The sequence below is a fragment of the Ovis aries genome, chromosome 7 (genome assembly GCF_016772045.2).
Source record: "Ovis aries strain OAR_USU_Benz2616 breed Rambouillet chromosome 7, ARS-UI_Ramb_v3.0, whole genome shotgun sequence".
NCBI classification, from domain to species: Eukaryota; Metazoa; Chordata; class Mammalia; order Artiodactyla; family Bovidae; genus Ovis; species Ovis aries.
Genome location: NC_056060.1, coordinates 51,932,101 through 51,956,337, shown reverse-complemented (window position 1 = coordinate 51,956,337; position 24,237 = coordinate 51,932,101). Strand labels below are relative to the sequence as shown.

At 40.4% G+C, this 24,237-nt stretch overlaps 1 long non-coding RNA gene across 1 annotated transcript in view; it reads left to right on the top strand.

Annotated features, from left to right (window-relative positions):
- The window catches only part of LOC132660041 (uncharacterized), a 127,407-nt gene that overhangs the window by 41,209 nt on the left and 61,961 nt on the right, over positions 1-24,237 (top strand). The window lies entirely within an intron of this gene.

Sequence of the window (24,237 nt, the reverse complement as noted above, 5' to 3'; positions counted from 1 at the left end):
CATGGGAAATCCCTTGGACAGAGAAAATTGGCAGGCTACAGTCCACGGGGTCACCAAGAGTCAGCCACGACTGAGCACTTAGCACATTGGCACAGGAAGTAATAATTCAGGTACCCATAAAGCCTTAAGATAGATTATGAAACAGTGCTGAATGAAAACAAGTCACATCACAATACGGCCTGTGTGAGCTAAAAAAAAAAACAAGGAACTCTGGTCAATACCCTGTAATAATCTAAACGAGAAAAGAATTTGAAAAAGAATGTGTTCTACACTGTGCTGCATATGTGTAACAGAATTATTTTCATGTACTCCTGAAACAAACACAATATCGTTAATCAACTATACTCCAATATATTGATAAATTAAAAGTGTTAATTGTTTTTACAATTTCTAAATAAATTCAACAAGAAAAATACACATACAAAAAGGCACAGCGTAAGTTACAAGGATACGTAAATATCTAAGGATCATCTGGCAAATCCACCAGAGTGGATGCCTCTGTGAAGAGGATGGAATGGCTGTGGGGATCATGGCTGAAGAGGGAAAATGAAGTAAAATTAAAATATAACACAATTACATAAATGAAGGGATGTGCGTAATCCTATGTCAACAGAGTGCCATGCACCAGAGTGTGACTAACTCAGGTCTTGTCATCTGGGGGGAAAAAGTCCATAGAAAGGTAGAAAGGGACAGTGCAGAGTGCTAACCTGTCCTGGGACAAATCTCTCTTGCTTCACCATCCAAGGTGTCAGAAATTCTTCAATTTGTCCATCACCTATAAAATAATAAACCAAGATCCTTAGCAATACATTCAGAACTTTTCATCATCTTCCCCCTGCTCCCTTCAACCTCATTGAACTTCTTTCTATCTGTCCCCTAAGGAGACACAAAATTACTTCAATACTCTGTATCTTTACACCAGCTCCTTCCATTGCTTGGGATGCTTTCCCCAACTTGTCTAGCCGGTAAACTCCTATTCATTCAACATGACCTCTGCTGTGAACACCTTCTTTGCCTTTTATCCTCCTTTACCTGCTCTTCTCCCACACATATATCTACTGGACACTTGTCACATGGCATGGCATTTTCCCATTACTTGCTCACATATCTCTCCTGGATTAGATCACAAGCTCCTTGAGAAAAGAGTCGGTCTTATTTTGGAACACACCTAAAAAACACAGGCTTCCTATAACTATAATTGAATGAATGAATGCATGCTCTGTCATGGGAATTTGCAGAGATTTCTAATGAGGCCCTTTTAAAGAAGTGCTGCGAAAACACCAATGTGTACTGTTATGGAGACTGGAGTAATGAGAGAGGGAGAGTTGTGGAGCTAAATTGCAGGGAAGATCCATCTTGTCAACGACCCTGCTGCCTCTTCCTTCTTTTCATGGAATTTCACGTCTACTATGCTACAAATAGCAGCAGGCACCAAATGAGGAGCTATGCTTTCTTAGCATCTCTGATCTCCTAATTTTCCGATGGTGGGATGCTGCTGTGATTGCTGACACCTTTGGGTCCTCCAACTCTACCACTTTCCCTCAGTCCTGCAACTTTATCTTCATCAAACTTCAATTTTATATTCTGTTATGTGTGTTAACAGAATAGACGCCACACATAGATGGCAGCCCACTAGGCTCCTCTGTCCCTGGGATTCTCCAGGCAAAGAATACTGGAGTGGGTTGCCATTTCCTTCTCCAATGCATGAAAGTGAAAAGTGAAAGTCAAGTTGCTCAGTTGTGCCCGACTCTTAGTGACCCCATGGTCTGCAGCCTACCAGGCTCCTCTGTCCATGGGATTTTCCAGGCAAGAGTACTGGAGTGGGGTGCCATTGCCTTCTCCAGTGTTAGATTAAGCAGATGTAACTTGAGGGGCTCTGATCTTTCAGTGCAGCTTCCTGCCCACAATGATCTCCCTGATTGTCCTACTTCCATGTGGAACATGTCTTACTTCCATGACTCTCCATTAGAGTCAGACGAGTCCCAGGCTACCCAAACCTTCGCTCTAGACTTCAAAGACAGTGGCTTGCAGAAACCAATATATTTACGCCTATTTTCAGACCATCCCATTAGCAATCCCATTACCTGGGCCAGGGATGCAGAGGAAGTAAGTACATCCTAATGAGGATTAAGGACATGGTAAGAAGGAGATCAACCCTGGGATTTCTTTGGAAGGAATGATGCTAAAGCTGAAGCTCCAGTACTTCAGAAACCTCATGCGAAGAGTTGACTCATTGGAAAAGCTCTGATGGCTGGGAGAGATTGGGGGCAGGAGGAGAAGGGGACAACCCAGGATGAGATGGCTGGATGGCATCACGGACTCGATGGACATGAGTCTGAGTGAACTCTGGGAGATGGTGATGGACAGGGAGGCCTGGCGTGCTGCGATCCGTGGGGTTGCAAAGAGTCGGACACGACTGAGAGACTGAACTGAACTGAAGAAGGACCAGGAAGTTAGGGAAAGTGTCCCTGGCCTAGGAGTGGACAGCCAGGAAGGCACCAGAGAAGATGTCATCAGTCAAAGGAAAGAGAACAGTCATGGGGTGGGCCAAGCAAATATTATTAACTTTCCAAATTTATTTCTTATTTTTCACAGTTCTATTCTCATTCTCCCTGATGCTGGGAAAGATAGAGGGAAGAAGGAGAAGAGGGCATCAGAGGATGAGATGGCTGGATGGCATCACTAATGCAATGGACATGAACTTGGGCAAACTTCAGAAGATGGTGAGGGACAGGGAGGCCTGGCGTTCTGCAGTCTTTTGGGTTGCAAAGACATGACTGGGTGACTGGACAACAACAACATTCTCATTATGGAGTTCTCATCTGGGCAACCTTTGTGGGTTTGTTTTTTCCTCCTTTTGACCTATCTCCTCATTTTCATAGACAAAGGGTCTCCCCAAAGATATCTTTTTTAACCCCCTGGCATGAATTTTCAGCATGAAACTCACTCTGCTCCCCACCTCCACTATCCACAATAAACTCTCAACGTAGAGTTAAACTGACTGGACTAAAGGTCAGTTACATTACATTTAAATAAGCATGGAGAATATAAAAAACAGCAGGAAACACAGTGCAGATGTCTTCAGCTACACTTTGATAAGCCCAGCAGCTGTGGCCATTTGAATGCTCTCATGGGAATTAAAAAACTAAAATCCATAAAACAATCTTCAGGCAATAACACTGAGTCTGCCTCTCCACAGAGGATAGGAATCAGTGGAGTAAGACTCAGCATCAGTGAGCTTGCTACCGAATCTAATTATTTTCTGGTGTGACATTGTTATGGGCAATGTAACAATTGGTATTGACATTTAAACAGTTCTGTACCTATTTATTATTTGACCTCATTTAACAATTAATTTCCCAGAAAGTATTATGCACAAAGCTAAAAAACAGGGGTCGTGGTGACAGGTTTTTCTCATCTGTTTGTTGCAAAAGAGACAAACAGTACAAAACACAGCTATTGAATTGCATATACATATCTGAAATCCAGCACTTCCCTAGTGGCTCACTCAGGAAAGAATCCATCTGCAATGCAGGAGACGTGGGTTAGATGCCTGGATTGGGAAGATACCCTGGAGGAGGGCCGGCAACCCACTCCAGTATTCTTGCCTGGAGAATCCCCATGGACAGAGAAGCCTGGTGGGCTATAGTCCTTGGGGTTGGAAAGAGTCAGACATGACTGAATGGCTAAGCACACACACATCTGAAATCCACTCATTTCTTGAATGAACTTCAGGATCTAAACGTCAGTTTGGCCAATTAAAGTGTTACATTCCGCTGGTGTGGTTTTTTGTTTGTTTGTTTGTTTGTTTTTGCCAACCAAGAATTATGATTTTTAAAATGAAAAGGCAAAAAAAAAATCGCAAAGAAAAGACAATTATGTGTAAAAAAAAAATGTACATGAAATCCAGTACCAACCAATTTATCAGTGCTTTTCTCCACTGGAGGTCATCTGTAATGAGTGAATAAATAGTCAAAGGTAACAGATTTATGTAGACACTGTCCAATTCAACCCAAGTTCAATTCAACTCATGAAAAAATGTTTTACAAGAACATAAAGCTTACAAAAAAGAGTTGTTACTATCCACCAATATGACTGAATTAAAGACAATTTAGACTTCTGATAATAGCTTTAGCTATCCAAGTCCACATATTGAACATGTGCTATATAATCAGGACCTATTCTAGGCAGTTGTATTTTCATTACATATTGCAAAGCTCATTATAGAAATAAGAAACATGAGACTCAGAAACTGTAAAACACTCTTCCATGATTTCCTGGCATTTGGATGGCAAAGTGGAGATGGGAACATGGTTCCCTAAGACCCTAAATCATAGGTTCATGCATCCATTCCATACCTCTCTTTCAGAAAGTGCCTCAGAGCCACCAGTACATGTTTCTGACATCTTTGGGTAGGAAATGCTTCTGAAAGTATATGGAAGAATAAACAGCCCAGAGTCATTTGGAGCCCCTGTACTAAGAAATGTGAATAATCAATACCGATTTGAAAGAAAGATAAAACAACTACTGAAGAATGAGGCTGCTTTTCTGGTGTTTCTTCCACAGCTCTTCATTTTGCTTCTGCTTTCCCTTATAGTAGGGATGTTATTGTTGTTTTCGTTCAGTCGCTCAGTCATGTCTGACTCTTTGCAGCCTCATGGACTGCAGCATGCCATGCCTCCCTGTCCCTCACCATCTCCCAGAGTTTGCCCATGTAGCAGGAGTAGTATTTAGGAAAAAACATTAATGTGCTTCTCTTATTTGCTTTCCTGAATACAAGACACCCCCCCCCCAGTCTTGTATTTCTACTAAAGGCATTGTGTGTTTATTGATAGTGATGGCTCCAAGAGGCATATCAAGAGAGTGAAAGAGTTAATACTCAGTGTTTAATATTTAAAAAATAAATTTTCAGAAAGATGTTAGTTACAAGAAAGATTATTTTCTCAAGATTCTCAAAATTCCTTTTTTCCCTTGATCATACTAAGAACTAAGTACGGAAAGGGAAAGGGAAGTCACTCAGTCGTATCCGACTCTTAGCGACCCCATGGACTGCAGCCTACCAGGCTCCTCTGCTCATGGGATTTTCCAAGCAAGAGTACTGGAGTGGGGTGCCATTGCCTTCTCCGAAGTATGGAAGAATGAAACTCAAAGAGTTCACTCATTGCAGAGAAGATACTCCTTCCACTAAGGCAGCTGTATCAGGAAACATTGCCCTGTGGTTAAGAGTGAAAATATGGGCTTCCCCGGTGGCTGAGTGGTGAACAATTCACCTGTGAAGCAGGAGGCACAGGTTCTATCTGTGGGTCAAAAAGAAAAATCCCATGGAAAAAGGAGCCTGGCAGGCTACAGTCCATGGGGCCAAAGAGTCAGACACGACTGAAGTGACTCAGCATGGCACAGCAAGAAGAAAAATACAGGTCAGGAGAAAAACCTGACCCTTCTCACCCTAAGGGGATACTAAGAAAAAGGAAATCAAAGACAGTGGGCACCGGAGTTCTTATTTTTTTCCTCTCTTCTTGGGCAAAGCTTTAAGACAGGGTGGTTATGGAAGCACCGACTAAACTGAGGGGCATATACAAAGCAGGAAGGAGCACAACAGGAAGAAACTAGAGCCTTTGTTCCCACACGCCCTAGTGCTGAGTCGAGGGCCTTAGGGGCAAACCTTAAAACTGGTGAGATGACCTCACAGCAGAGACTTGGCGTGACTCCTCAGGTCAGGGTTCCAGAAGGAACTAGTTGAGCCCTGAGTGGTCAGCATGCGTGAAGCAGGGTCTGCAAGAGTGAGAGTTCAGGGAAGTGGAATCAGTCAACACAAATGTATTATTTCTATGGGTTAGGTTTGTAGGTGTGGGTAAACTAGATTTTTTGTTCAGGATTCCACTGGGCTGAAATCAAAGTATTGGCTATGCTGGGGTCTCATCTAGAGATTGGACCTCTTCTAAGCATATTCAAGTCATTAGCAGGATTCATTTCCTTTCAGCTGTGGGACTGAGGCCTCTGCTTCTTGCTGGCTATTGGCCAGGAGTTGCTCTCAGGTTGTAGAGGCTTCCTCAAATTTAGCTACATGTTGTTGTTGTTGTTCAGTTGCTAAGTCATGTCTGACTCTTTGCAACCCCAAGGACTGCAGCATACCAGGTTTCCCTGTCCTTCACTGTCTCCTGGAGTTTGCTCAGATTCATGTTCATTGAGTCAGTGACGCCATCTGGTTAGCTCCAAGGTTCTCTCCCATAAGTCCGCTCACACTTCCAATCTGTCAGGTCCACCTACACAATCTCCCTCTTGATTAAACAAAGGCAACTTATTTATTAGTAACCTGACATTTAATATCTCATCATATTCACAGTTTCTGCCTGTAGTCAAGGGGAGAAGATATATGGAGGGTGTGTACCCCAGGGGGCTGGAATCTTGGGGGCTGATGCAAATTTCTGCTTTCCACAATGATGCAAATTCTAGTGTTCTTCAAAGTTCCTAGATATTTTTTTCCAAGTAAAAAGTCTGTTTACGTTTGTCATAATGACCTCAGATCTTTAAACTCTGGAGTGTTTTGCTATGTCTTAACTTGGCAATATTGCCAGGCCATTTATATTTTCAGAGATGCATGTTGAGAAGGCTGGGATATCTGTACCTATGGTTGTGTTTTAGAGCTGTTTCTGATGAAGGGGTTTAGCGGGTCTGATGTCACTCCCCAGAGAAGAAGGAAGTGAGAATCATTGCTTTAAATTGTGGAAATGAGATTTCTAAAGCACCACGTGCCTTATGGATTCAATCATATTTCTTTTAAACTTCACAAGCCTGGACGCCAGAGTCTACGATAATTTTTAGACAAAACCATGAAAAGTTAAACCAAGTACAGGCAATTTACCAAATCATGTTGAAACTTAACACCAAAAATAAAAGTATTTTTGATGCTTTCCTGAATGAGGTCTCTCAGATAGAAACATTTATGCAAATGATGCCATTAGAATCCTTTTAAAGATTTTTTTCATTTAAAATTCCTACTGGTAAATATTAATAGGAATTCAACTTCAGAACTTTACCTTCTTTGTATCTTAAAAGCCAAAATGGGTCTTACACAAGATGAGATATTTGACTTTTTAGGACTCTAAGGAGGAAAGTATCAGGTGTATTGTCTTCCATTAAAATATTGACCTCATTTTGTCTCTTTGGATTTTGTTTGGATTTTATGAGAAAAGATTAGAAATTTCAAGGTTTCTTTCAGAATCTTTGCTGTCCTACTGAAACCCAGGGAAGGAAGCAGAGAAAGACATGGGATGGTTTTTGTGGCGTCCCCACTAAAGCTATCATTTTGGCATGGCCTTATTTTGTACAGTGATGATCCCTTTTTGAGTGAGGTCCATTAATAGATGTAGTTTGATGAGGTTATAAGGCATTAAGGGTAAGGGACATTTGCATTCTGTGTTCCATGAACCCTCCACCCTTTCCACTTTCCTCTCTCTCATCTCACTCCCATCCCCTGCATATCAAGCATGGGAACCTCAGCAGAGAGAAGGAAGAGAGCAGGGAGAGGAAAAGTCCTGTGGGAAGAGCTAGGGGCAGTCATTAAGAAATGGTTTTAACCTCCTCATAGATGGAACAAAAAGAAGATCTTCTAATATGGAACTAGAGAGAATTCCACCTGGTCCCACTTCTCTCCACATCCCAAATTCCACCACATTTACCCACTAAGTCAGAGAATTACACCATCATGTAAAGCTACTATTGACTGCTGGGAATAGCTAATGTTTGCCACAAAGGCAGAAGACTGTGGGGAAAGACATTCAGGGAGCTTTCCCATTACAATCTAGACAAATAATAGTTTTCCTAGAGCCCACCTCCACCCAGTTCACTTTTTCTTACATCTCATTAGGCAGAACTGGATTACATGTCCACCCCTAGCTTCAAGAAAGTGATTTTTTCTTTTTTTAATGGCACAGGACTGCCACAGTCAAAATGGGGCTCTGATAGTATAAGACAGGGATTTTGCACACATTTTCTGTAAAGGACTATACAGTATAAATATTTTAGGTTTTGTGGGCCAGATGGTTTCTGTTGCCACTGCTGAGTTCTTTGCCCTTGCAGCATAAAAGCCGCTGTAGGCATCACATGATGAGGCTGTGTTCCAATAAAACTTTATTTATAAACACAGGCAGCAAGCATTTAGCCTATGGACCTTAGTCTGCCCACTCTTGACGTAGGAGACAGATATTAGGTAAGCAACAGGCAAGATCTCTCACCCCACCTGTTTTCAAGAATCACTCTCTACTCCCCTTTCCCATTCTGCATTCTAGTTCTTGAACACACCAAGAGAATAGGGATCAGCAAACATGGCATTTCACATTTGGAAGGGGTCCAGCTTCTGGGCTCAGACTTGGTTTCAAATCTCTCCTGATACAGGTGTCTGTGATTCTAAGCAAAGTGGGACACAGCTACCCGGCATCCTAGTCCTGTCATTTACTCAAGTGCAGGAGGGCCCCATGGTGCCAGAGTCAAGAAGGTACAAGCAAAAGTGGCTGTCACAAGATGATGAATGGCTGCCCTCTGAAGTTTTTATTTGAATCCTAAGTAACAAAACCAGACCAACCAAGGAAACTTGGTGATTTTCTCTGCTGCAAAGCAGCCACCTGGTGAATATTACTTTGCAGCCACCAACCCTTGGCAGAGGTTGGAACAGCAGCTATAATTATAAAGAGCAGGGAGTAAACTCTAAAAAATCTCTTCTGGGTGGCAAAATTCTGAAAAATCAAGATAATTACAACACTAGCTCATCCTGATTTGCTTGGCTGTTTATAGATGAGGAGAAGCTGATGCACTGAGAGCGTTTTTTTTCTTTTTCTTTTTTTTTTCCTTCTATTTGCATTAAATCCTGTGTGGCTCTTCTCTGAAATGTGTGCATATGCTGCGTCCATGTGAGACGCCACCACTGGCACTTGTCATAAGAATTAAATCCCTCTCAAGCTTGTTTACAGCTCAGCGCTTGTCATACTGCTCCCTTGAGCTTCATGGCTGGTTGGGTTCTTTTTCTCCCCAGCTCTGCGGAAGATTTAATTTCTTTTTTGTTTATGTGTGTACTTACCCTTGCAGGTGCAGGAAAGAAAAAATTGCTGTGCCCAGATGTTTTGAAGCTGTAGTAGCATATATACAGCTCAGATTAAACAGAAAAAAATTGCATAAGGCAGGCGCTTCAAGTACATTATTCTATAGGGTATTTAATAAACTTATCATGTCTTCTTGACAATAAGACTCCTGAATATAATTTTAGGAACAGTTAAGGCATCGCCAGCTCGATTCATTCATAGATGATTTTACAGCGAGATCTGTCATTTTTGAGTGGGGTGCATCACATTATCCCATTTTCAACTTAGAAAATATCTTCTTGGAATAGAACAGTCTGGGAATTGGGTAGACACATCGCCTATCAAGCTGTCTCAGTTCATTACTGGATTAGTTAGACCTCAGGGATTGCAGGCCAGATTTCACCTTAGTTTTGTAACACAGCAAACATAAGCCAAACACAAACAACCCTCTTGCTGATCATTGAGCTCTGTACTAATATACAAAAGCCCTGCTCAAGTTGCAGATGGATAATGCTTCTGTGGTCCCTCAGTTTGGATTTTCCTTTCCCCAAAGCGATGGGCTAACCTGCTTTGTACATAAAAACTGTCAAAGAGGGGAAGGAGCTCAACTCAGGAGAAGAGAGAATACTCAAAACTCTCCAGACTCCATGCCACTAGCCTCCAACAATTGTTCCCCATGACTGTATGGAGGTGCCTCATCACCTCTGGCAATGAGCATTTTAAATATTTCCTCTCAGCCAGAGTCTAGATGGTGATACTTGTCATGAAGCCCCACCCGTACAATACACCCACCCCTGCTTTGTGACATGGTCCCCTCGAGGGCCCTAGGAGGACATTACTATTTCTACCTTTCCCTAGAGATGTAGAAGAGTTCTCTGCTGACCTGCTTAAGATACTGGTTTAAAAGAAAACTTCCATCTCCCTTTGTTCATGAAGCTAAAGAGCCTCAGTAGAATTAGGAAGCGAATGCTATTGGCCCCTGTTTCTTTATAGGGAAGAAAGAGGTCATGCAAAAAGAGAGAAAGAGAAGCTCTCATATTTTAATTTAAGTGCCAGTCCTGGATCCCCAGTTGGCAAAGCCTTTTATAGTCAGTTCTTGGCCCAGCATTCTGCATCTGCAAGATCAGAGCTTATTAGTATCATCTCTTACTTCTGCCTCCTAATGCTGCCACCAGAGACTGTAAAAATCTTAGACTACACACACTGCAAGGCAAATGGCTTTTCCTTTAACTGCCACAGTGCAGGTTTTTGCTTGCACTGATAAACATATTCCTCTAGCCATACTGGTAATATTAAACACTCTCATCATCCCAATACCTTCTAGAACACCCACTTAGAACATGGAGACTATATTAGAAATCTATATCTACTATAATGGGCTATGTGTAAAAGAAAGAATAGGAGGATCCTGGAACCATCTTTGGTTTCATAGATTATGACAGTGATGCTTCTGCTCATAGGTCATCAATCAGTTTTAAAAATAAAACCATCATATAATTTAAAGTTTTATCTATTTATGTTTTCTCTCTTTAATTTGTTCAAAGCATCTCATTAAACACCAAGTATTCTTAAAGCAGGACACCTACAGATTCATCAAGATACAGTGGGACTTTATGAATGAAATCTCTTGTGGTGGTGATGGTTGTTCTGCTAGTGTAAATAATTTATGCATCTTTAGAAAGTACTGATTATAAATATTTTAAACATGGGAACCTTGTACACTGAAGGTAAATCAACACCACTGTTCACCACTAGACTATGGGTGATAGGACAATAACTACACCAGCCAATAGGTGTTTAGGTGTGGCTAGCTCCTTACTTTCACTGAAAAGTGAATCCAGGTGATGACCTTGGTAGCCCAAAAGGCACCTGCTTACTCCTTCCCCAAATCTTCACAAACACATACACAAAGATGTGTGCATGCACTGACCAGACCCAAAAATGTATATATAACAATGAAGACTTCTGCTGAGAGTCAGCTATCAATATATTGTATTGAGAAGTGACACAGTGAAGCTACTGTGTCTTTCTTTTAAAATATGTTTATCAAATTGGTTTGAGCCTGGAGCAAAGCCAGGAGGAAGGGAGTCTTTAGCTGGCAGACTAGATCCCCAGAGTAAAAGAAGCTAGAAAGGAATCTGGAGACAGAGGGTAGGAATGAGGAAGGAAGGAATGAGGGGAAGCAGAAGCAAGGTGGAGAGGGACATTCTATGTGCACTCTGCCTGCTTCAAAATTTTGTCTGAAAATGACTGAGCTAGTAGACAACAGGCAGATGCCAAGCTAAAGTTGTGCGAGTGTGCTAAGTCTCTTCAGTCGTGTCTGACTTTGTGACCCTATGGATATTATAGCCCTCCAGGATCCTCTGTCCATGGGATTCTCTAGGCAAGAATATTGGAGTGGGTTGCCATTTCCTTCTCCAAGGGATCTTCCTGACCCAGGGACAGAACCTGTGCCTCCTTCATTGGCAGGCGGATTCTTTACCACTTGCCCACCTGGGAAACCAAGGTCTACTAAAAGCAATTCCCTCTCTCTCTGCAGAAAGAACCCACTAAAACTTTTGAGCAATTACTTTTTTCCCCTTTTCTGTAGAGGAATCTCAACCTACCTTTCCAACTCACCTCCCGTCACTCTAATTCTTACCTAAAACTTGTCACCTTTGTTAACATTTCATGCAACTGCGTGCCTTCATATCTTGGCTGAGGCTCTTCAGAGAGCTCTTTGCCATCCTCTATTTAAAAACTCCTGCCCATCTTTTGGAATGAAACTCAAAGGTGTTGTCTGCTGTGATATCTTTCTTGAGTAGATCAGTCAGTCCCTCCACTGTGTTTCCAGGGTATGTCCCACTCATTTATTATCTTGTATGGGAATGTATTATCTGGTTTAAGCACTTCCCCCTCATCAAGATGGATCTCTCAGAGAGCAATGATGGCACTTTCTCACCTGTGTATCCTCAAGGTTTATTTAGCTCACAGTAGGCACTTATCGGAGAAGGCAATGGCACCCCACTCCAGTACTCTTGCCTGGAAAATCCCATGGACAGAGGGACCTGGTAGGCTGCAGTCCATGGGGTCGCTAAGAGTTGGGCACAACTGAGCGACTTGACTTTCACTTTTCTCTTTCATGCATTGGAGAAGGAAATGGCAACCCATTCCAGTATTTTTGCCTGGAGAATCCCAGGGACAGAGGAGCCTAGTGGGCTGCCATCTATGGGGTCGCACAGAGTCGGACATGACTGAAGAGACTTAGCAGCAGCAGCAGGCACTTGATGGGGCTTCCCAGGTGGCACTAGTTGTAAAGAACCTGCCTGCCAATGCAGGAAACATAAGAGACAAGGGTTCCATCCCTGGATCAGGAAGATCCCCTGGAGGACAGCGTGGCAACCCATTTCAGTATTATTGCCTGAAGAATCCCATGGGCAGAGGTGTCTGGCGGGTTACAGTCCATAGCGTAGCAAATAGTCAGACATGACTGAAACAACTTAGCACACACCCATGTATTTAATGGATGAATGAAGCACTGCAATTTTTTAAAAATGAAGAAAAGAGTGTGTGGAACTAGCAGGTAAGAAATTTCCAAATGATGCTCTAATCACAATTCCAGCCTTTTTCTTTCAAAGATTCATCTTTTACTTCCAAACATTTAACTCTCAACACTTTCATCCTTCCGAAATCAGAGCTGTAGCCAAAATAAATGTCAAGGCTTAGAAACACCATAGGAAAAGTTTTGGAATCCTGGTAATTGAAGATGGATTTAAACTACAGTGAAATACGATTATTGACTGCCTGTGTTATTTCTTTATGCATTTAATAGAGTGCTTGCCTTTCAAAACCAAGCTGTGGCTTGCTGCTACATTTCCTTTGCACTTGCCTTGACACCTGTTAACCACAACACTGAGGTTGCCAGTCCTAGTTTCACCCTGCTCTCTGGCTGTTGCTATCACAGTGTACCTGCAGCTCTGCAGCTGCTACACTGGCAGCCACGCTAGGGATCAGGGCTGGTCTCTGGCCCCTGGGTCACTTTAACAGTCACACAGTTCTAGGTGCATCAGAGGCCTCTTTTCTTCTGGCTTGTACAGCTCTTTGCTTATCCTGTCCTTGCAAAGCCCATCACTTCGAGGTAGTAGCTCTGCATATTAATTGCCCTCACTAGACTGCAAGTTCTCTGAGGGAAGGAATGTGCCTGACTCATTATCTTTTCTCTGACACTTCTCAGGGCCTGACATTGGAAGGGAAAAAAAAAAAAGAATGAATGAACGAATGATGAGAGAATGAATGAGTAAAAACGTCCTCATTAAAATTCTTCATTGGAACTTTAATTAAATCACTCATCATGCATATCAGTTATTATTCCCCACCAAATGATATTTCTGATTCAGTGTAATTGGCTACTTTTTTTTCCTTCACCCTGGAAACAAGTAATCTTTCTTGATTATCAACAGCTATGCTATAATACAAAAATAGAAAAGAAAAACCTAGACATGGTATAAGCCTGCTAATGGCTTCCTCTCTGGGAGCTATCTTTGCACATCTCTAAATTGCTTTGAATAATATTTGCTATCCTCACCCTTTCAGGCCAGTTGGACACGGTGTGCCCTCTTTATATAGGCAGGTGTATCTAATTCCATTAGCACCACAATAAAATGATGCTGCATTTTAAAAATACCTCTTAAATTTTTTTCATTTGAAGAATGGAATGTTACTGCTTTCGGGGGTCTTGAGAGATGTATCTCTTTTTAAAATTTTTTTTACTGAAGTATACTTGATATAAAATATTATATAAGTTACGGGTGTACAATACAGTGATTCACAATTTTTAGAGTACTCCATTTATACTTATCATAAAGTATTGACTATAAAGTATTGGCTGTGTTGTACAATATATCCTTAGAACTTACTTTATATCAATAGCTTGTAGCAAAGTGCTTCTTGGGAATCTTTGGGAAATTAGGCAATATGCTGAAACTATCACACCGTCCAATAATAATGATGCCAAACAGATGATTCTTCCCAACTGAATTATCTGTCTTGACTCACCTAAATTTAATCTCCATTTCCAAGTCAGAAAGCACTTATGGGTGTGGTGAAATGAGAAATATGGGCCTGGGCTCAGAGCAGAGCGAAGCTGACTGGTCAAACAGGCCACAAATAATCAGACTCCTCTCTCTTCATGTCTGTAAAACAGGGACAATAAGATTGACTCCACAAGGTCCTTGTAAAAATTTAAAGACAAGCTTGCATGCTTAATACTTGTAGCCAAATTTTGTGAAGGAACATTTTCTCTACTGATGTTAGCATGCTTCCTTTTCTGACCTCTATCTCCACCAGGGCTTCTTTTCCCATCAGGGTGCACTGTGCGTCAGTCTACAGATACAACTTCCTGTTACAGGGGAACAGATGGAGGTATGTTCTGCATATAGCTACACTGTTGAGACAGGCAATTTCAACTTACGATGAGGCAACTGCTCAATGCTTTGGTATAAAACTGGGAACTTTTTTTTGGCTTTTCCCTAGTGGTGGTGTCTTTTTTTTCTGTCCAGAGAGTGCTCTTTTCAGCTCAACATATGGGATTACTAATCTCCTTATTTCACCGACATTCCTTTCCTTCTAACCCTCCAAAATCTCAGAGCAGGGTCTTGGCTTTTCCACCAGCCAGGCTGGAAGCTGCCTTTGCTCCCAGCTCAGTCAAAGTCTTCCCTGGGTTCTCCTCAAAAGAAAAGGCTCCAGTTTCTGGGTCCAGACTGCACTTCTCTGATCTGGAGCGTCCCCTAGGAGCCTATTTCCTGTCAGCTCTGCCTGAGCAAACACTCCTGCCTCAGATTTTAAGGCTATACTTTACAGGGTATTCCTACATCTCCAATGGGTTATTTTGTCAGTTCTTCTCTGGACAGTCAGGTATCCTAAAAATACACCTTAGTTCATCACAGTCACTTCCATTCCCCATTTTAATCTTAGGCTCTTGTGGAAAATCCTCATCCTTCACAGGGGTAATAGAGTTGACTACAGTCAAAGGCATGTTTACAGTTAAGAGCACTCTTGACTCTGGAAGTTGTTTCTCATCTTCCTTTACAAAGGTAAAACCAGTTCAGAGTATGTATTCATGTTCTATTACAACTATTACTTCCTCCTTCAACTAGCTGCCTTTCAATTAATAGTCAGTTTGGGAGAAAAACTATTTAAACTTAACATGTTAGTTTTTCTCCTGTTTTAAAATTTTTATTGTCAAAAATGCAAAAAAAAAGCAAATAAACAAAAAGAAAAAATGATACCATATAATCCCATAAACTATACTTAACCACTGCCAACTATTTTGTTTTGTATATCTTTTGTATATATTGACACATCTATATCTATGCTACAAAATCTCCATACAAATTTATTTTTAAATATCTTTTAAAAGCTGAAAATGTCCTGCCTTATGTTCAACTATCTTTATTGCAAGCTCACTTCTTGTCACAATGAATACATGAGGGTTCTTCAAGTAATATGATAATGTACACATCGTAGTTGCTTGACTAACATAATCTCATTAATAATCAAACTAGATTAGGGTTTTTCAAGGCATGAGTACTGGAGTGGGTTGCCATTTCCTTCTCCAGGGAATCTTCCCAACCCAGGTATCGAACCCAGGTCTCTTGCATTGTAGACAGACACTTTACCGTCTCAGCCACCAGGGAAGTCCAGATTAGGGTTAATTGACCTAAAAAAAATGCTTTTAATTTGTTAAAGGTACAATATCAATGCAGGTTTATAAAATGTAAATTCTGATATTACAAAGCACTTAACAAAAGGTTCTACTCTTGCTATTCATAGTGTTTGTTTTCATAGCATTTATTCCCAAACTGGCTCATATTCATCAGTGACTAATGTTGTAGCAAATTATATTAGTTTAACTATTTTAAGTCTTAACTTATGAATATACTTGGTGGTGGTGGTGGTTTAGTCGCTAAGTCATTGCTGACTCTTTCCAACCTCATGAACTGTAGCCCACCAGGCTTCTCTGTCGATGGGATTCTCCTTGCAAGAATACTGGAGTGGGTGGCCATTTCCTACTCAGGGGATCTTCCTCACCCAGGGATCGAACCTGGGTTTCCTGCATTGCAGGCAAGTTCTTTACCTCTGAGCCACCAGGGAAGGCCTTGACTGAACATAATATGTGCATTTGTTTCTGAAATCTCTGTTCTTCACATTGATTTGTATGTTTATCTTTATGCAAACACATAATAATTACTTAAACTTTGTAGTAGGTTTTGAGATCAAATAGGATAAGTCCTCCAGTTTTGTTCTTTTCAATATGGTTGTTGATAGTTTTGATTTTATTGAGGAGTGCTATTCTAGGTGCTTTTCATTTTCATAAAAATTTTAGGATCTATTTGTCAACCTACTGCGATTTTGATAGGAATTTTATTTACTCTATTGGCTGATTTGGGGAATACTGCCACCTTAACAATATTAACTCTTCCAATTTATTAACTTAGTATATATCTCCATTTATTTAGGCCTTTAGTTTCTCTCAATAATGACTTACAGTTCTCAGTGGTTAGGTCTTGTCCTTTTATTAACATTATTTGTAAGTATTTTATTCTTATGTATACTACTGTGAATGGAAATGTTTTCTCAATTTCATCACTTGATTGCTTATTAATATTGTATCATGTGGCCTTACTTATTTCTAATAAACATTCTCTTTTTGTTTTTACTTGATTCTCCAGGCTTCTTAGAGAGTGGAGGGTAAGGAGATGATTCAGTGTTCTCTTTGGGAGAAAAGTTCCTCCCTATCCCAGTGTCAACCATAACAGTTCTAGTTCTATCTTTTTGGTATGTTGAGTTTCAACATTAAAAGGAGTCAATTACAAATAATCTATTTTCCCATGCACCTATGGTCAACTAATCTATGACAATTGAGAAAAGACAGCCTATTCAATAAGTGATGCTGGGAAAAATGGACAGCCACATGTAAAAGAAAAAATTAGCATACTCCCTAACACTGCACACAAAAATAAACTCAAAATGGATTAAAGACCTAATTGTAAGAATGTATACCATTCAACTCTCACAGGAAAACAGGCAGAACACTCTCTGACATAAATCACAGCAATATCTTTTTTGATCCACATCCTAGAGTAATAAAAATTAAAACAAAAATAAACAACTGGGACCCAATTAAACTTAAAAGCTTTTGTACAGCAAAAGAAACCATAAACAAATTGAAAAGACAACCCAACACGGAATGGGAGAAAATGAAGAGACTGAAAAGGGATTAGTCTCCAAAATCTATAAACAGCAAATCCAGCTCAAAATCAGAAAAACAAACCACCTAGTCCAAAAATGAGCTGAAGATCTAAATAAACATTTCTCCAAAGAAGACATACAGATAGCCAAAAAGCACATGAAAAGATGTTCAACATCACTAATTATCACAGAAATGCAAATCAAAATTACAACAAGATAACATCTCACACTGGTTAGACTGGCCATCATCAAAAAGTCTACAAACACAGCAGCATACTAGAAACACAAAAAAAGTCTACAAACAATAAATGCTGGCGAGGGTATGGAAAAAACAGAATCCTCCTATGCTGTTGATGGGAATGTAAATCAGTACAACCATTATGGAGAAAAATATGGAGTTTCCTTTAAAAACTAAATATAGAACTAAAATACTATCCAGAAATCCCATTCTGGACATACATCTGGAGAAAACCATAATGTGAAAAGACGCATGCACCCCAATGTTCATTGCAGCACTGTATACAATAGCCAAGACATGGAAGCAACATATATGTCCATTGACAGAAGAATGGATAAAGAAGCTGTGGCACATAAATACAATGGACTAAGCCTTGAAAAAGAACGGAATAATGCCATTTGGAGGAACATGCATGGAGCTCGAGATTATCACACTAAGTGAAGTCAATCACACAGAGAAAGACAAATATCCTACATTACTTACATGTGGAATCTAATAAAAATGATACAAATGAACTTATTTACAAATTAGAAACAGATATTAAAATCAAACTTATGGTTACCAAAGGGGAATGTGGAGAGAAGTGATAAATTAGGAGATTGGGATTGACATATATACACTACTATGTGAAAGTGAAAGAGGAGAGTGAAAAAGTTGGCTTAAAGCTCAACACTCAGAAAACTAAGATCATGGTATCTAGTCCTATCACTTCATGGGAAATAGATGGGGAAACAGTGGAAACAGTGTCAGACTTTATTTTTTGGGGCTCCAAAATCACTGCAGATGGTGATTGCAGCCATGAAATTAAAAGACGCTTACTCCTTGGAAGGAAAGTTATGACTAACCTAGATAGTATATTGGAAAGCAGAGATATTACTTTGCCAACAAAGGTCTGTCTAGTCAAGGCTATGGTTTTTCCAGTGGTCATGTATGGATGTGAGAGTTGGACTGTGAAGAAAGCTGAGTGCCAAAGAATTGATGCTTTTGAACTGTGGTAGTGGAGAAGACTCTTGAGAGTCCCTTGGACTGCAAGGAGATCTAACCAGTCCATCCTAAAGGAGATCAGTCCTGGGTGTTCATTGGAAGGACTGATGCTGAGGCTGAAACTCCAGTACTTTGGCCACCTCATGTGAAGAGTTGACTCATTGGAGAAACCCCTGTGCTGGAAGGGATTGGGGGCAGGAGGAGGAGGGGACAACAGAGGATGAGATGGCTGGATGGCATCACCGACTCGATGGACATGAGTTTGAGTGAACTCCGGGAGTTGGTGATGGACAGGGAGGTCTGGTGTGCTGTGATTCATGGGGTCTCAAAGAGTCAGACATGACTGAGTGACTGAACTAAACTGAACTGATGAATAAAATAGATAACTGAAAAGGACCTACTATATAGCACAGGGAACTGTACTTAATATTCTCTAATAATCTATATGGGAAAAGAACTGAAAAAGAATGGATATATAAGGTGAGATTGCTTTGCTGATAAAGATGTATATAGTGATAGTTACTGTTTTTCCAGTAGTCATGTACAGAAGGCTGAGTGCCAAAGAATTGACATTTTCCAACTGTGGTTTTGGAGAAGACTCTTGAGAGTCCCTTGGACAGCAAAGATATCAACCAATCCTAGAGGAAATCAACACTGACTATTCACTGGAAGTACAGATGTTGAAGCTGAAGCTCCAGTACTTTGGCCACCTGATGTGAAGACCCAACTCATTGGAAAAGACCCTGATGCAGGCAAAGATTGAGGGCAAGAGGATAAAGGGACAATAGAGGATGAAATGGTTGGATGGCATCACTGTCTCAGTGGACATGAGTTTGGCCAAACTCAGGGAGATAGTGATGGACAGAGAAGCCTGGCATGCTGCAGTTCATGGGGTCTCAAAGAGTTGGACATGACTTAGTGACTAAACAACAACAACAAAATAAATATGTTTTGGAGAATTCCCTCCCTGGTGGCTCAGATGGTAAAGAATCTGCCTGGAATATGTATATGATGGTAGTTTAGTCGCTTCTGGAGAAGGGCATGGCAACCCACTCCAGTATTCTTGCCTGGACAATTTCATGGACTGAGGAGCCTGGCGGGCTACAGTTCATGAGGTTGCAAAGAGTCAGACACGACTGAACGACTAACACTTTCTTTACTTTAATCACTAAGTTGTGTCTGACTGTTGCAACTCCATAGTATAGCCCACCAGGGTCCTCTGTCCTTGGGCTTCCCCAGGCATGGACACTGGAGTGGGTTGCCATGCCCTTCTCCAGGGGATCCTCCTGACCCAGGGATGGAAACTGCCTTGCCGGCAGATTCTTTACCAACTGAGCCACATGGGGCTTTCTGAATCAGTGAAAACTGATTCACTTTGCTGTACACCTGAAAGTAATTCAACATTATAAGTCAACTATACTCTAATAACAATTTAACAAAAAGCAACCTGTTTTACTATCCTTCCATTTTGCAGATGAAGAAACTAACTGATCGCAGATTCACTAAGAAAATTTGCTGTGTTGTTTAAAATGAAGTGAAAAATTACGAAGGTAAAATAAGGTGTGACATAGATGTACAAAAGAAGTAAATGAATCAGTAGAATTAGAGCCAGTCTTATTCCTAATGAAACATTTTATTCTCTCACTATCAATATTAATTCATGACAGATACAACTCTTCAGCTTTATGCAAATTTCACAGAAGAAAAATATGTAAATTTGTCATTTTTCTTATCTCAAATTGAAGCTGCATTCAAAAAGGTTAAAAGGCTGCATAATTACACTGTTATTAAATGTCACATGGCCTGATATTGTGTAGGTTAGGCCAAGTGGCTTTGTAAATCAAGTCTAATTATTTGTGACCTGTATATGGGATGCCCCCAAGGATATTATTACTGAAGTACCAACCCTTCTCCTGACTTCATGGCTGCTAGTGTCAGCAAAGCCTGTGACGCTCAGACATGCCTTTCCTGTTTATTCAGTGGGTACAGTGGTATTTTAGCAATATTCTTGCTTTTCAGTATAATTGTATACTTTTGAATTTATATGTCCTGTAACATTTTGAAATCCTTTTCATATGCAGAACTCACTTAAATGTATAATAGCCAACTTGTTATTAACCCATTTTGGCAGAGAGAAGTTAGTGAAAGCTGGATACTAACAAGCAGAGAAACAAAGCCACAAGGACTCTCAATTATTTATAGAGGTAGAATTCATACACAGAAGACTTTTTGACATAAGATACAGGGAGTGAAGGTCTCATTTTTAAATGTTATGAGATTCTGAGAACAAAACTGCTCTGGAAATCCCAAGTAAAATGATGGAAAAAACATATTTAAAAATATATTTGGAGAAGTCTGCTAAGACTTCTCTTTCAACTGTGAGGGAAAAAACTAATCAAACTTGTTATAAAGTAAGGAGAAGTCATTGAGTTTTTGTCATTTACTTAACTATACTTACATACTATATTCATTAAATGTTTTCAGTAGTCTAAGAACAGGAATGCTACTTATTATAAAGGAAAGGTCACTATTTTTAAATCTACAACTTTTTTTGTTGTTAAGATATCAGAAAGATATCAGGGAGCAGCTGAAAAGGTGAAATTGCTGTACAATGAGATACTAGGAATTTTAACATAAGTATTTTCACTTAGAAACAGCTTTGTGATTGTGGACTTATTTGCCTGCAATATATATAACTATAACTTTTCTTTGTATATTGAAACAGAAAACTTATGCTGCAAGTGGGCTTTCCTTATAGCTCAGTCAGTAAAGAATCTGCCTGCAATTCAGGGATCTGGGTTTGATTCCTGGGTCAGGAAGATCCCCTGGAGAAGGAAATGACAACCTACTGCAGTATTCTTGCCTGGAGAATCCCATTAACAGAAGAGCCTGGCAGACTATAGTCCATGGGGTTGCAAGAGTCAGACACAACTTAGCAACTAAACCCCCACCATGCTCCAGGTACCATAGATATTTTTTGTAAACATATTGTTAATACAGGGAATCACAACATATCATAAATTATAAACACAGCACATCAGGAATATAAATATAAATGATGTATTTTAAATTGAAAAATTTAAAATAACTTCACCAGCATTTTAGAATTTAGAAGCATTTCAGTAGTATTTGGTGGCCTAAGGATCCTTTAAAATCTATTATTAAGATTATGTATATCAATGCCTTCCTTTTCTTTGGATCAGTTTCCCTACAGCAAGTGAAGATACAAGATGCTTCCCTTGACTCTAAAGCTATGTTCAAAATTTATTTTATGACAGTGATGTTTTCTAATTAATAAGCCTTTTTACAGTTTCTCCTATCTTTCTGTACCTGTCATGGGAGAGAGGGCCACTGCCAAGTATTATAAATCCTAAACGGTGTGACCTTTGAGAAACAGCATGTTCTATGTTGGGGAGATCAGAGGTCTAGGCCTTGGAGGCCAAATCTTGGCTTTGTCCCTCTGTTAATAATAACATGTGAGCCTGGAGAATTTATTTAATCTCCCTTTAAGTTAGTTTCATTAGCTTCATTGGGATAACTACACCAAGCGCATGGGATTGTTATGAGGATTGTTATGGCTGCTTATAAACATAAGACTGGATTCTTATTAGGCACTAAATATGGCTTCCCTGAGGGCTCAATGGGTAAAGAATCCACCTGCAATGCTGGAGGCAGAGGAGACGTAGGTTCGACTCCTGGGTGGGATAGACACCCTGAAGGAGAAAATGGCAACCCACTCCAGTATTCTTGCCTGAAAAATCCCATGGACAGAAAGCCTGGCGGGCTACCGCTCAAAGGGTCACAGAGTCAGACACGACTGAGCGACTAAGCATGCACACACACGTGGTAGCTATGTGTTAACATTTTTTCTCATCACTCTCTCGGGATCAGGAGATAAAGCCTTTGGAAGGAAGAGTGAAGAAATAATGAATACTTCTTCCACTCTATTTTGTGCTTGTCCTAAGGTGTCTGCCTACCATGCAGGAGACCCGGGTTCAGTCCCTGAGTTGGGAAGATCTCCTGGAGAAGGAAATGGCAACCCACTCCACTACTCTTGCCTGGAAAATCACATGGATGGAGGAGCCTGGCAGGTTACAGTCCATGGGGCCGCAAAGAGTCGGACACCACTGAGTGACTTCTCTTTCACTTTCTGTCCTCTATGCTTTTCCACTGCAGTGAGTAGGGGCAAGGGGTGGCAGAGGCCCCAGACTGTTGAAGAGAGCTAGACTTTAGGCCTACCTCAGGGTTTCAGAGAAATGGGTGAATAAGATCATTCTGTTTACTGTCCAGGCCAGCTCACCATGATGGTAAAGCAGACAGTGATAGAGTAAGAAGCTTCAGTTAGGAGTGTAGACTAAGCATTGGGCTGCAGAGTCTTCCATATTGTATTTCTTATGGAGTCTGAGAAAAGCAATATGACAAGATGGGTTGCAGGTTCAGAACCCTCAACTTAGACAGTTCTTGCACCTACCAAATTAGTAAGGATAATTCTTAAAAATTCTAAAAGCATGTGTGGGTGGGCAAAGGGGATTAGATACACTCATATGGTTCTGGTAATATTACTAATGAGCAAGATTTTAGTACAGCAAATTAAATAAGAATTAGGAGAAAAATCATAAAACTAATCATATTGGTCAAGACTTACTTTATATTAAGGTAAAAAAAATTCATTCTTCTCTAAATTTAAAGGACTAGAGTTGCTAACATTATTGAAGATTGAGCAGTTGACCATCTGAGGCCCACATCCTACAACTCAAGATCCAAGAGAAAAGGAGGGCTATCTGTTCCTGTCCAACTTAGACACTTATTGGATAGACTTAGGTCACATGCCCTGCCCCAAACAAACCAGTTACCAGCCCAGAGGAATACAGGACAATGAGACTCACCAGTGCAAGTGGACACCATGAATGACCACTCTCTCCAGACTGTTCTCCTCTTCATGCATCCCTCAAAATAAAGATGATGATGACACCGGATGACAGGAGATGGGAAGATATCCTACGCAAAACGAAAGTCATCACACTCCAATATTCTAATCATGTCCATGGCTATGATATTATTATTTCTGAGACTATTACTATAGCCCAAGAAGTAAGTTGAAACAAACTGGGGAAGGTTTGTGTGATTGCTGTAACAACATATTATAGCTGTGTATGTTTCAACAGAATAAAAAAACAGCCTAGAAACTGTTAGATGGTTAGATGGCAGAGGATGAGATGGTTGGATAACATCACTGACTCAGTGGACATGAATTTGAACAGAGTCTGGGAGATAGTGAAGGACAGGAAAGCCTGGCCTGCTGCAGTCCATGGGGTCTCAAAGAATCACACATGACTTACTGATTGAACAACAACAGAAACAGCCCAAATGTTCAAATGCTGAGGAATGGTAAAGGTACTTTGGAGTATTCTAATAATAAGCCATCTTATTCATTCAACTTATTAAAGTCTGAGAGTATACTTTGTTCAACAGTTAGATGATGGGAATACAAGAATGGATGAGACATGGTCTTTCCCTACCCTTGAATGGTCACTATGTAGTGTTGTTGACATTAGTATTGGACATTTTTGAGCACTTATTAGTTGACGGGCAGTGTGTCAAGAACTGCATTGTTACATTCAATCCTCTGAACCAAATTTTGAGATAGGCACTTTTATTGTATCCATTTTATAGATGATGAAATTGATTTTAACTTTCCTAAAGTTACATGGT